At 41.8% G+C, this 14,651-nt stretch overlaps 1 protein-coding gene across 2 annotated transcripts in view; it reads left to right on the forward strand.

Moving 5' to 3' along the window:
• Positions 1–14,651, forward strand: part of LOC126457023 (lactosylceramide 4-alpha-galactosyltransferase-like) — a 468,934-nt gene that overhangs the window by 131,735 nt on the left and 322,548 nt on the right. The window lies entirely within an intron of this gene.

Consider the following 14,651-nt stretch of genomic DNA (forward strand, 5'->3'; position numbering starts at 1 on the left):
TTTACGCTTTGAAAAATTCAACCAGAAAATAAATGATCAGTTATTGGTCAGTTGCGATCCTATGGTTATTAACCCCACTTTCCAGCCTGGGCTTCTTCAAAACCATCAGTTTATCAGCCCCTCATGACAGAAACTGTTTTCAGAGTGAGATTTTCACTCTGCAGCGGAGTGAGCGCTGATATGAAACTCCCTGGCGGATTAAGGCTGTGTGCCGGACCGAGGCTCGAACTCGGGACCTTTGCCTTTCGCGGGCAAGTGCTCTACTGTCTGAGCTACCCAAGCACGACCCACGCAGCGTCCTCACAGATTTACTTCTGCCAGTATCTCGTCTCCTACCTTCCAGGAAGTTTCATATCAGCGCACACTCCGCTGCAGAGTGAAAATCTCATTCTGGAAACATCCCCCAGGCTGTGGCTAAGCCATGTCTCCGCAGTATCCTTTCTTTCAGGAGTGCTAGTTCTGCAAGGTTCGCAGGAGAACTTCTGTAAAGTTTGGAAGGTAGGAGACGAGGTACTGGCAGAAGTAAAGCTGTGAGGACGGGGTATGAGTCGTGCTCGGATAGCTCAGACGGTAGAGCACTTGCCCGCGAAAGGCAAAGGTCCGAAGTTCGAGTCTCGGTCCGACACGCAGTTTTAATCTGCCAGGAAGTTTAAGGGCTATTTTATTTCCAATATTTTATTTTTGTGCAGTGCGCCAGAAATCCTTGCCACTTGTCCTCCACTATCGATCCTTCATAGCTAGAGCTATTTGTCCACTTCTGTCGGGACGAACTTCCGGGTTCCCAGGCGGCGGTGCCCGCTGAGGAACGGGCATTAAGATAGCGTATGCCGTACGGTGGAGAGTCACCTGGACGCGTAAGCGCGAGTGCGGTGTGGGGACCTCAGCTGTCCGCGGTTTGCTGATAACGGCTGTGGGCCTCCCGTGGCCGTGACGCTGGGAACCGCGCGTGTTGCCAGCCGCCCGCCCTGCCCTGTGGTCTCTGCTATAGCACGGCGTTGGCTAGAACTTCATAAGGGCCGGCACTGGGACGACTTCACTGTAGAACTACAGACTGTAATGGTGAGCAATTCCTCGATTCCACTTCGCTCTTCTGCTTGTTTGGACTTACGGCATTAAGTGGTGACTGCTGTACACACGTTGTCTCCTACCGCGCACTTTCTGTACTGGCGGTAAGCGTCGATATTATTAGGCTGGGGCATACGTTCGTAACGTTTTTCCGGCAGTTTAATAAACGCAACAGATACACAAAACAGAGACTTTGAAACGGTACAGTAGTTTCCGCTCCATAAGCAGTAGGTTTCGCTGCTACCTCGCACCGGGAAATACAAACGGAGGCGGCTCCGCCGCCAGTTTTATTGCGCGTCGCGGCCGGCCGCGGGTGCAACAGTGGACGGGTGGAAAGAAATGTCAGGCTTCATAATAAATATTTATATGTGTCATGTATTATGCATTTCTTGTACGTGAATGTGAATCTGCAAATGAACTTTCCTAATCCTCCTCAGATCTTTCCATAAAGCGTGGACAAATCTTAGTTGGGAAGTATTCTGTAGTATAGTAGTGCCAACCTTACTCCTGGGTAGGGGATCAGAGAGACAGCACAGGCAGGTAAAAGTCAAAGACTTTCCAGTGTCACAAGATTTGGGGTGGAGAGGTTGGTCACGGCCAAGTGGTTCGACCATCCACTCCACCGGGGCCCAGGAAGACCTCTGGGTGCCCGCGATATTCTGGGAGTGTTACAGAAGACGGGTAAGTGAGCAGACATGCCCTCAGTGCGTCATTCTCGATGTTCACTCGTGGAATAGAGGCATTTGAATATTTTCACTAATTCTTTTATTTCCAGCTTCGGATTGCGTAAGAAAATGAATGTTCTCGTTTAATTTCGGAAATTTAATCCCCTGTGTTAATGTATCTAGTCCTCAGTTTGCCCGTTATCCTCCTCACATAGTGGATGTCCCATAAAAAATATTGGGAGACTTTGGTGGTATACATTTGGCCAACGCAATTCTGTCTTGCCCGTTGAAGTGTGCGTGCAGATTAGTATACAATATACCCGACCTATAAGTTGTATAATTGTAATATCTGTAAACTGGAGCAATTGCTGCAATCGCTGTAAAGTCGAGTGATACTGTTTAAAACAAATAGGTGATCAGTTGTCATCAATCTTTAACGTACCCTAAAAATCACATAGGAGTCAAGTTAAAGGAATTCATTTGAAATAAAAGATATAGAATGCAGGGACCCACACATCAGCGTGTGAGCCCTCCAGCCCATTGCCTAGTATCGTACAGAAAGGGCACGCTCTCTAGGTAGCGCTCTCAAGCTCCCCTCACCACTTATCCATTGCGTAATTTTCATTTAGGGCTTGACGACATCAACTTTCATCTGGCGTCCGTAGGCAAGGAGGTTCGACAGTAATATTCCAAATTTAGTTATCAATAATATATTCCTGTTCAATATTTAAAACTGTCTGTCAACTCTGGGGTACCTATTCGATTCAGTTACTGTATAAATCACGTGGTTTTGAGCCGAAGAACTAGTAGGGCCACATTTTCTTCTGGAAAGGAAGTTCCTGGAAGGTTGAAGATTAAAAGTTTTTCTATAGAGAGCGCAAAAGGTGAAAATCTGAGAGCGCAGAATCAGGTGAATAAGGTGGGTGCGGAGTGAATTCCCAACCCAGCTCCTGTGTAGTATTTTTTGTTAATGTAGCACAATGGTTCCCAGCCTGGGGCTAAAATGAAATTTTATGAGGTGTAAAAACTAAACGATCCGATTCTGTTTCAGTTGCGAAACTAAATTGTTTTGAAAAGATCATTACTATTACCACAATTTTGTAAGACTCTGATACTGATTATATAAGTTATCAATAATTAATATTTCTCAGTTAGTAGCATTAATGTGGTTGGGGTTACAAGTTCCTCACATAGTCCACCCGCTATAGACGTATGTTGTGCTTTGTCCCGTACATCGCTGACGATAAAAGTGAGACATATATGCAACAAATGCTAAATATCTCAAGAAAATATCTTCTCCAAGTTCTACATAGTACCTGCCAGTAGTCCAGAAACCGCTTCATTACTCGCTTCGAAACAGATAAATGACTTAATTGACAGCACGATATAGTAGTAATTAGATAAACGCTACTATAGCGCTGTACAAAGTATTATTATTATTGCAGTTGTTACTAATATTAGTGGCTGTGGTCAAACACAAAGCATTAACAGCCTTAAGTCTTACAATTTCTTCCACTTCAGAACTAAAGATTGCAACAATAAGGTGCTTTACGAACAGTAACTATAGTGCACACATTTTTATTTGGTAACAGTCGAAGAAAAGTCGGGAACCACTGGTCTAGCAGGATCGGGCAAGGGTACCGTGCATAGGGTGACCAGACGTCCGGATTGATCCGGACATGTCCTCCTTTTTAGCTCTTTGTCCGGGGTCCGGGCGGATTTTTACAGTGTCCGGCTTTTTCGCAAAGTTGAGCGTGATACAGTTAAATTTACAATTCGTCCCGTTCTATTGCTCTTTTCTTAAATACTTTAACTATTGGCACAGCCTTCGTGATAAACACGCAAGAAGGCGGTGTTAGTAGGTGGCAACAGGATCGTCGATGTTATCGTTGATCTACCTATAAGCGAATGCAAATATCGATCATTTAAAATTTTCCTTTCGTATCTTCGCTTTGTATTGGCTTGGCTTTCTGTAGTGCACGTGTGATTTGTGAGTGTAATTTTTAACCGAGTGAATTACGTAAAATATTTGGCTTTGCCTAAATGAAAGTGTGCATTTTCTGATGTGCTTTCCTGCACATATCCAGCTTTAAGAAAGAAAGAAATGAATTTGAAGCGGAGTGTAAGATATGTGGAGCTGGAACGTACGTCTCAGTGGCCCATAAAGGTAAGAAATAACACGACGGATTAACTGTGCCGCGCGGCATTAGCCGAGCGGTCTGGGGCGCTGCAGTCATGGGCTGTGCGGCTGGTGCCGGCGGAGGTTCGAGTCCTCCCTCGGGCGTGGGTGTGTGTCTTTGTCCTTAGGATAATTTTGGTTGAGTAGTGTGTAAGCTTAGGGACTGATGACCTTAGCAGTTAAGTCCCATAAAATTTGAACATTTTTGAGATTAACTGTCATGATTTTATTTCATTGTTTCATAGTCATTCAATTTATTTGTATTCGGAAGGTTATAGTGCAGTTTACATGTCGTCAGCTGCTGCTAGAATTGTAGATGTTGGTAGCGATGCGTCGAATGAATAGTCTTACGTTTTTAGCTTTGTAAACAATTCCTTGTTGTTGACATAACAAAACAATTGACGCCACACTGTCACCACAGTCAATGTTTTTAATTTTTTTTATATTGCTCAGTTAACCATCACCTGACCATCAGTAACAATTAACTACTGGTTTTACCGGTAATTTCCTGCAGTCACGTGACTTGTCCAAAGCTGACGGGTGGTATCCTCATCTGCAGTTGACCCTAAACGTGCAGTAGCATCACTTCAAGCAGTCTCCCTGGTGGTCGTTCTCGGATTGCGTCTGCTAGCCGTTTCAGTTGTTAACAATTAATGTCACACCTCGGGGAAGAAATTCTTTGTTACACCGGAAGCATAACATTATCTTTTGTGGATGCACACAGATGTTTGTACGAGGAGTTGCTGCATTCTTTGGACTCAACTGTTCCTTTCTTTTCCTTATGTTCCGTAAAGACACAGTTTCTCGTCGTCAGTAACGATTGAGAAAAGGAAGGGCCGGTGTTGTTCAGGATCCAATCGATAACGAGCAAGCAAAGATGTGGATATGGCGCCCCGCTGATTTTCGTGATTTTGCCTTAGTGCTTGAGCCATCCAGACACTCGATTTTTGAACCTTCCCCCTTGCATGCAATATCGTGCGGTGGTGGGACGATCACATTTCACCACATTTTCCAGTTCTCGAGCACACTGACGTGCATCATTATGGATTAATGCATTTCTAAACGATCTTCATCAAACCCGAAAGTATTTCCGACCATGAAGAGTCACTAATATCAATGCAATCCTCCCAAAAACGAGACAACTATTTTCTTGCTGTTATCTATCCACTAACATTATCCTCTTACGCGGTGCATATGTTTCTGACTGCCTCCTCTGCTGTCACCCCTCTACGGAACTCAAACACACGGATATGTCAGAAACGTTCAGATTTCTCCACTTAGCATTCGATTTTCTAGCGTCCACAGCTCCATTCACTGTCTCCAAATGAAAAATGATGATGTGTGAATTCAAATAGCAACAGTGAATTACAAACAAAACATGACAATCGCTAAATAAACCCATAATAACCGGAATACCAGCATGCAAAATAAAAACGCTAATGCACTCCATTAGGCCATGATTAGAAATTATTATGGAAAAGGCGGTTAACGGAAAGACTGAAATTTTCAACAATTGTTGGAATTATGCTTTTGACCGTTGCCGTTTTCGGTCAGACCAAAATTGTTGCTTTCTTTCAATGCAAATTTGTAATTGTGAATTAATTTCAACTACCAGAATTATGTTTTAGATTTGTTTTCTTTTTTCGCCTGTTTTATTCTCTAGTCGTAAGGTTGCTCTGGTATGTTCATTCCACTGTTTATTTGCTGTACGCAGAGAGAAGTCATCCAAAATATAAGGGTCTTGCTTATTAAGAAATTGTTGGGGATGTTTGCTGTTAGTAAACCTTTGTAGCTTTTCGACTAAAGACTCTTTTGAAGAACACAGATAAGTTTAAAGCTGTTCTGGTATCAGCCATATGCATACAGACGTCACTCGTTCACTGTAATTTTAAAGTAAATACATTTAATTGTGAATGTTTCCTATTCGAGTTTATTGCAGATGTAATGATCTCGCGTTGTAACTGCATTTATCAGTTGTGTTTCTTTTACCACATGTTCTCTGACTGTGTACGTGTCCCACATTGGATCTGAAAATTGTTAAATAAATTTATTTGGAATTTTTTGTAATTTTCACTAAGTTCAGTTCAAAACCACTTCCAAACCCCTCCCGCCGTTTCAATTTTATATACCTAGTATAACAATGTCTATCCTGATTTTGATTAAATGTTACTCAGAGACATAATTTTTCAACAGTTTAGTACTGGTGTGATTTATTAAACATCTACCTCTAAATTATTTGATTAAGAGATACTCACAGTTAACGAGCATCAAGCCTTCTTTCATCTTAATCACTGAGTGGGATGTGTTAGCTGAAGAGTGAGTAGGAATTACTCAAGTTGTACACAGTACTTAGTTACGTGCTGATCAAAATCTAAATCTGTATATATTTAATACTTTTATCCCTATTTGTTTATACAAGATGTGTCAGAACCAATGACCTGTTTTAAATTGAGCGTGATTGTTGAACACCGCTAGTAGAGGGTGTCCCACATAAAACCTGTACGCCTCACATACCGGTTTATCTCCAGTCGAATTGCTTATGAAATGGCAAAACTGCCTCGAAAGTTGGCTACACTGCATTTTACCCGAAAGTTGAGTGCAGCTGTATATTCGTTTGTCAGCTGTTGTGAGAAGCTCGTATTGTTGAGTGGTTACAGAAATGCGGCATTCTGCATTAGAACAGCGAATTGATGTTGTGGACTTTTACGTAAGGATAGACTGCATCAAGGAATGTAAAGAAATGTCTCAAGCGAAGTATCCCGATATGAAACTCCCCTCGACCATCTCTGTTCAAGATCTGTACAAGAAATGGAGGGCTGTAGCAACCGTATAGAATGTGCAGAGGAATAGGCGACCGTCAGTGAGGACCCCTGACTTTAGACAGAATTCACATGGACACTGAGATGTCCCCACAAGTAGGTAAGGAGGTTATCGCAATAGGTTCGTGTATCTCGTAAAATGTGTCATCGTGTACGAAATGATATGAAATTGAAAGCCTGGTCAACAGAATGGTGCAAGAGTTGAAATCTGAGGATCAGGAAAAAAAGAGTTCATTATGATAATTGGCTGTTAACATTAATTGATAACGGTTACCTGGACCCTTTGCTTTATTTCATGTCAGATGAGGTCTGGTTCAATTTGTCAGGTTATGAGAACTCCCACAATTGGAGATACTGGTCGCAGGACAACCCACATATTCTGCATGAAGAACCTCTCCATTCACAGGCTATAGGTGTTTGGTGGGCTTTGTCTGGAATGCGCATTATTGGCCCTATAATTTTAATTACAACTTAAACACCGCCAGATATCTAGACATCTTTGACTCTTTCTACGTACAATTAACAGATGCCCTATTCCAACAAGATGGAGCAAGGGCTCACACATCCAACCAAAGTGTGGCCCACATCACCAACATGTTGCCTGAAGATGGACTTGTCAGTAGAAACCTCTGGCCGGCAAGATCCCTGGACGTAAGACCGTGTGATGTTTATTTTGGGGCACACTAATAAGCAAAGTGTATGCTGACACTCCTTGCACAGTAGACCATCTTGAACGGTGCATTACTAGAGAAATTAACATCGCGCCTGAACAATTACAGCATGTAGTTGGTAACGTCGTGACGCAAAGTCAAGATGGCGGGGTGCCCCTGGCCACCACTTCCAGCATCTCTTATAAAAAATCTATTCAATTGCTTGTGCCCTTATCCCGCAGTGTAGGCAGGTTCGGATTTGTTACAACCGAATTTGGCATGGTTAGTTCGAAGGGGTGGCCGCATGCCCTTCCTGCCGCCACCCCGTACCCCAGGGACGGAAACATTGTACTTTGTCTTGGATAGGAATGCCCTTTTTGCCATTGCTAGTCTGCTTTTGATTTCCTCCTTGCTCCGTCCGTCATTGGTTATTTTGCTGCCTAGGTAGCAGAAACCTTTAACTTCATCTACTTCGTGACCATCAATCCGGATGTTAAGTTTTTCGCTGTTCTCTTTTCTACTGCTTCTCATTACTTTTGTCTTTCTTCTTCAATACATATTCTGTACTCAGATTGTTCATTCCGTACAGCAGATCATGTAATTCTTGTTCACTTTCACCCAGGATACCAATGTCATCAGCGATTTGTATCATTGATATCATTTCACCTTGAATTTTAATTCTACTCCTGAACCTTTGTTGTATTTCCACCATTGCTTCTTCGCTGTACAGGTTGAGCAGTAGGGGCGAAATACTACACCGCATTTAATCCGAGCACTTTCTTCTTGATCGTCCAATCTTATTACTCCCTCTCGGTTCTTGTACATATTGTATATTACCCGTCTCTCCCTATACCTTACCCTTATTTTTCTCTGAATTACGAACATCTTGCAGCATTTTACATTGTCGAACACCTTTTCCAGGTCGACAGATCCCATGAACGAGTCTTGATTTTTCTTTGGTCTTGCTTCCATTATCAACGTCAGAATTGCCTCACTCGTGCCTTTATCTTTTCTAAAGCCAAACTGATCGTCATCTACCACATCCACAGTTTTCTTTTCCAATCTTCTGTATATTATTCTTGTCAGCAACTTGGATTCATGTGCTGTTAAGCTGGCTGTGGAATAGTTCTCGCACTTGTTAGCTATTGCAGTCTTCGGAATTGTGTGGATCATATTTTTCCGAAAGTCAGATGGTATGTCGCCAGACTCATACATTCTACACACCAACGTGAATAGTCGTTCTGTTGCCACTCCTCCAATTATTTTAGAAATTCTGATGGAATGTTATCCATCCCTTCTGTCTTATTTGATCTTAGGTCCTCCGAAGCTCTTTTAAATTCTGAAACTGGATCCTTTATCTCTTCTAAATCGATTCCTGTTTCTTCTTCTATCACATCAGACAAATCACAGAGGCTTTCAATGTATTCTTTCCACCTATCTGCTCTCTCCTCTGTATTTAACAGTAGAATTCCCGTTCCACTTTTAATGTTACCACCCTTGTTATTAATGTCACCGAAGGTTGTTTTGACTTTCCTGTATGCTGAGTCTGTCCTTCCGACAATCATTTCTTTTTCGATTTCCTCACATTTTTCATGCAGCCATTTCATCTCAGCTTCCCTGCTCTTCCTATGTATTTCATTCCTCAGTGACTTGTATTTCTGTATGCCTGAGTTTCCCTGAACATTTTTGTTCTTCCTCCATTCGTCAATCATTGAAGTATTTTTTGTGTTACCCATAGTTTTTTCTTAGTTATCTTCTTCGTACCTATATTTTTCTTTCCAGCTTCTGTGATGGCCCTTTTTAGAGATGTCCATTTCTCCTCAACTGTACTGCCTACTGGGCTATTCCCTATTACTGTATGTATAGCCTTAGAGAACTTCAAGCGTATCTCGTCATTCCTTAGTACTCCCTATCCCACTTCTTTGTGTATTGATTCTTCCTGACTAACTTCTTAAAACTTTAGCCTACTCTTCATCACTAATATATTGTGATCTGAGTCTATATCTGCTCCGGGGTATGTTTTACAATCCAGTATCTGGTTTCGGAATCTCTGTATGACCATTATGTGATCTAATTGAAATCTTCCCGTATATGCCGGCCTTTTCCAAGTATACCTCCTCCTCTTGTGATTCTTCAACATAGTATTCGCTGTTACTAGCTGAAATCTGTTACAGAACTCAATTAGTCTCTCTTCTCTCTCATTCCTTGTCCCAAACCCATATTCTCCTGTAACCTTTTCTTCTACTCCTTCCCCTACACCTGTATTCCAATTCCCCGTGACTATTAGATTTTCATCTCCCTTTACGTACTGTATTACCCTTTCAGTATCCTCATATACTTTCTCTATCTCTTCGTCTTCATCTTTAGCTAATTATCGTCAAACATAGAACATTTCTTTTGAAAACCTGCCAATTCAGTTTCCTTGGTAAGCAGTTGAATAACCTTCGCTCTTTCGTCCTTTTTAATCGATGTATGTATGGAAGTTTATTGAAATCAGGAAGACGGGTGATACCTGTATATCTATCGTTATTTTTCCTCTTTTTCGCACATTTTATAGGACCTATACTCGTATCGCTCATTGTTGTGCTCTGTTTGGACATGTGTTGGTGTGTTATCATTGTTCTTAAGTAATCGGTATAAGACTTTAGAGTGGGCGGTTATCAGTGTCGTTTTGTTAGCTGAAGGGCTTTATTTTTGTGTAAGGTGTTATTACACTTGTATCTTTTTCGTCTTATTCGTAGAATTTTGATTCGGTTTTCTGTTTAGAATTATGGCAAGAAAATATAATTCTGTTCTCTTCAAGCAATTTCAGAACAATGTTTGTGCCTTGAGGGATCTAGGAAAGGTCGGTTGTTTGCCTTTTGCACACTTTGCCGATGTGACATTTGTATCTAAGGTGATGGCGATAGCGATGTTTCAAAATACATGGAAACAAAAATGGACCTAATCAACGTTTTGAGTAATTCTAATGTCAGTAGTCATTAGACATCGTGAGAGTGCAGAATGGGGTGCTCTGCGGAACTCGCGGACTTCGAACGTGGTCAGGTGATTGGGTGTCACTTGTGTCATATGTCTGTACGCGAGATTTCCACATTCCTAAACATCCCTAGGCCCACTGTTTCCGACGTGATAGTGAAGTGGAAACGTGAAGGGACACAAAAGCGTACAGGCCGACCTCGTCTGTTGACTGACAGAGACTTTCGACAATTGAAGAGTGTCTTAATGTGTAATAGGCAGGCATCTATCCAGACCATCGCACAGGAATTCCTAACTGCATCAGGATCCACTGCAAGTACTATTGACAGTTAGGCGGGAGGCGAGAAAACTTGGATTTCAAAGGTCGAGCGGCTGCTCTTAAGCCACACATCAAACCGGTAAATGCCATACGACGCATCGCTTGATGTAAAGAGCGTATACATTGGACGAATGAACAGTGGAAAAACGTTGTGTGGAGTGACGAATCACAGTACACAACGTGGCGATCCGATGGCAGGGCATAGGTATGGGTATGACGAATGCCCGGTGAACGTCACCTGCCAGCGTGTGTAGTGCCAACAGGAAAATTCGGAGACGACGGTGTTGTAATGTGGTCGTGTTTTTCATGGAGGAGGCTTGCCCCCCTTGTTGTTTTGAGTGGCACTATCACAGCATAGGGCTACATTGATGTTTTAAGCACCTTCTTGCTTCCCACTGTTCAGAAGCCATTCGGGGAGGGCGATTGCATCTTTCAACACGATTGAGCACCTGTTCATAATGCACGGCCTGTGGCGGAGTGGTTACACGACAATAACGTCCCTTAATAGACTGGCCTGCAGAGAGTCCTATAGAACACCTTTGGGATGTTTTGGAACGCCGACTTCGTGCCAGGCCTCACCGACCGATATCGATACCTCTCCTTAGTGCAACAGTCAGTGAAGAATGGGCTGCCAGTCACCAAGAAACCTTCCAGCAGCTGATTGAACGTATGCCTGCGAGAGTGGAAGCTGTCATCAAAGTGAAGGGTGGGCCACAACACCATATTGAATTCCAGCATTACCGATGTAGGGCATCACGTACTGGACGTGACATAATGATCCCTTAGGTCCATGGATATGTAAGAAGCTTTTATAGGTGCAACTGATTAGTATTCTGTGGCACTGGAAAAACATGGCTTCCTCGAAAGTGCTATACGTCCCTCAGCTATTAGGATGGAAGAAAAGACTAACATACAAATGCTGTGGTTTTTGGTTATTATTGGAGAACCCTGACGATCTTATTTCTGACATTGGCAACATAAATTCAATAGAATATGAAACGCTCCGTAGTGAGAATAATATAAATGTGCTTACACACATTACAGAAACGCTATGAGGTAGTATTATGTGGTTAGAATCTGTATTCAAGTGAACACCAAGGATGACAGAGAAGGATGGGTCTGTAAAGTTGAAAAAGGAAATACGTGATTCGTTTAATAACTATTTGCGTAGTAAATTCTCCAAGTTGATCTCTGCAAGGCATGGCTTCAAGTTGAAACACCGTTTCTCCTACACGAGAACGATATCACGACAGCATGAGGCTTACTGGAAAAAAATAGGCAAGGAAATAGTGGAAACCATTTCGAGGAAATATAAAAAATTGAGTTTATGCCGTATCAAGTGAAATTGGCTGACTTTAAAATGATGAGCTTCCTGGGATATTGCAGCAGTTCCGTGTAGACGACTATGCACCTGAGTATAATGCAAGATTTAGCCGGAATTTTTAACAAAATGGAGATGTGTGATGTCCTAACATCAAACATAGACTTCTTTGTGCAAAGAGACTGCCAAGGGAACGGAAACCTGATAGTGAACAACGATAAGACAGTTGGAATAGGCTTTTTCAAATGGATCAGCTCCAAGCAACATAAATTTGTATGTCATATCACAGGCCCAGGTGCGAACCGATATTGGTAACCTTCTATCGATTTTATAAATTGCTCCAATAAACGTCTATAAGCGACATCTTCAACTTTTTGTAGTCCTGTCTTCCTCAGTTGCATGTAATATTATGTAATAATAAAAAATTATCAATATACCGTAATAGTCTATAAGCGACTTTTACATCTTTCTTGTCTGAAGAATATGGTATTAACAGACTGGAAGCTAGTATTTATAACTGCAGAATGGATTTGTTTTGACTTTGTGGAAGACTAAGCGTATTAAACGCTAACAAACACTATTTAACATTTGCTCAACAGTACTCGGTGCCAATTTCAACTATATGGTGTAAATTATCAGATGGCGTAGAGATCAGCTGCCATATTATGCTTAACAATGATCTGTAGTTTGTCTACAGGGGCAACAAGAATACACGAATGTTGACTGGTGTACGTGTACGAGTGAACCTTCCAGATAATCAAGACTGACAAACATTTTAAACTACGTTCTCTCTGCCCTTTTTTAATTTTATCTGTAAACTTTATGGAAATCGTTAACGCAGACTCTAACAGAGATGACATATGTTTTATACATTACTCTTATATTAAAGCTGCGAAGTTATTTTTAAGATATAAAACAATGACGGACATTGGCTACGAGTGGTCATTGATTTAAATCGACGGGGAAAGTTGAAAATTTGTGCCGGACTGGGATTCGAACCTGGGTCTCGTGCTGACTAGGCAGATGCGATGAATACAGTGCCATCCGGACACAGTGGTCATTGCAACTGCATGGATTATCCTAGAATGCCTCCAGTGAAACCCGAATTCTCAAGCCAGCCGCACACTACGAATGTAGTGCCGCTTGCCCATTATCCTCGTTACTTGCGGCATTTCGCCGATTCCCTTAGGAATTCGAGCCTAGTGCGCATCTAGACCGGGATTCAAACATATGTCTCCTGCTTAGTAGTCAGATGCATGAGGCCAGACAATGATCTCTTCAGTGCGGATGCACACCAATGATTGCTGGATCAAAATGGTGACTGTTCTTTCTGATATGTCCAAAATAACAAACACCACATATATAAAACTGTTTTTCTCAATCGAGCTCAATGTTCTCCATACTACTGTCAACTATAGACATTGGCGAATTAGGATTTGTTCCCACTAATAACGTTATTCCGCAGAGAAATTGCTCCCTTAAGTACCGGGTGATCAAAAAGTCAGTATAAATCTGAAAACTTAATAAACCGCGGAATAATGCAGATAGAGAGGTAAAAAATGACACACATGCTTGGAATGACATGGGGTTTTATTAGAACCACCCTATATTGCTAGACGCGTGAAAGATCTCTTGCGCGCGTCGTTTGGTGATGATCGTGTGCTCAGCCGCCACTTTCGCCAAGCTTGGCCTCCCAGATCCGCAGACCTCAGTCCGTGCGATTATTGGCTTTGGGGCTACCTGAAGTCGCAAGTGTATCGTGATCAACCGACATCTCTAGGGATGCTGAAAGACAACATCCGACGCCAATGCCTCACCATAACTCCGGACATGCTTTACAGTGCTGTTCACAACATTATTCCTCGACTACAGCTATTGTTGAGGAATGATGGTGGACATATTGAGCATTTCCTGTAAAGAACATCATCTTTTCTTTGTCTTACTTTGTTATGCTAATTATTGCTATTGTGATCAGATGAAGCGCCATCTGTCGGACATTTTTTGAACCTTTGTATTTTTTTGGTTCTAATAAAACCCCATGTCATTCCAAGCATGTGTTTCAATTTGTACCTCTCTATCTACATTATTCCGTGATTTATTCAGTTTTCAAATTTATACTGACTTTTTGATCAGCCGGTACACTTAATGCATTATGGGTATCCAAAGGAAAACTGGAAATGGAATCGGCCAAGATCAAAAAACGAAAACTGGACTGTTTGGAGAAAACAATTGCTGTGAAGAAACAATAGAAATTGTTACCAGAGAAAAAGCCACTTCAATGTGCAAGCAAAGCTAACAAATTAAACACCATACAAGAAAATCTAGGTATAGGTGGAGAATAGGTGTCGGCCTTTATTGTAAGTAGCAATGGAAAGTGGCTGCACACTGGAGTACTCGCAAGAAAAGATGGATTCAAGGCGTTTACTTATATTGAAGGATAAACAAAAAAAATTGATTCTGCTTTAAAAAAGGGTGGTCAATTTGTGTCTAAATGTGGAGGACTGGACATTGTGCCTCTGGCAACAGGAAAGCCATTTGCAGAACTTAAAACCAATGGAGTAACTACATTTAACGAGCATTCACTTTCTTAAGCGCTAAACTTAAAGTTCTATAAGGAAAGACCACAAGAACGTGGAGAGAAAAGTGGGTAACATAGA

The sequence above is a fragment of the Schistocerca serialis genome, chromosome 2 (genome assembly GCF_023864345.2).
Source record: "Schistocerca serialis cubense isolate TAMUIC-IGC-003099 chromosome 2, iqSchSeri2.2, whole genome shotgun sequence".
In the NCBI taxonomy this organism is placed as follows: domain Eukaryota; kingdom Metazoa; phylum Arthropoda; class Insecta; order Orthoptera; family Acrididae; genus Schistocerca; species Schistocerca serialis.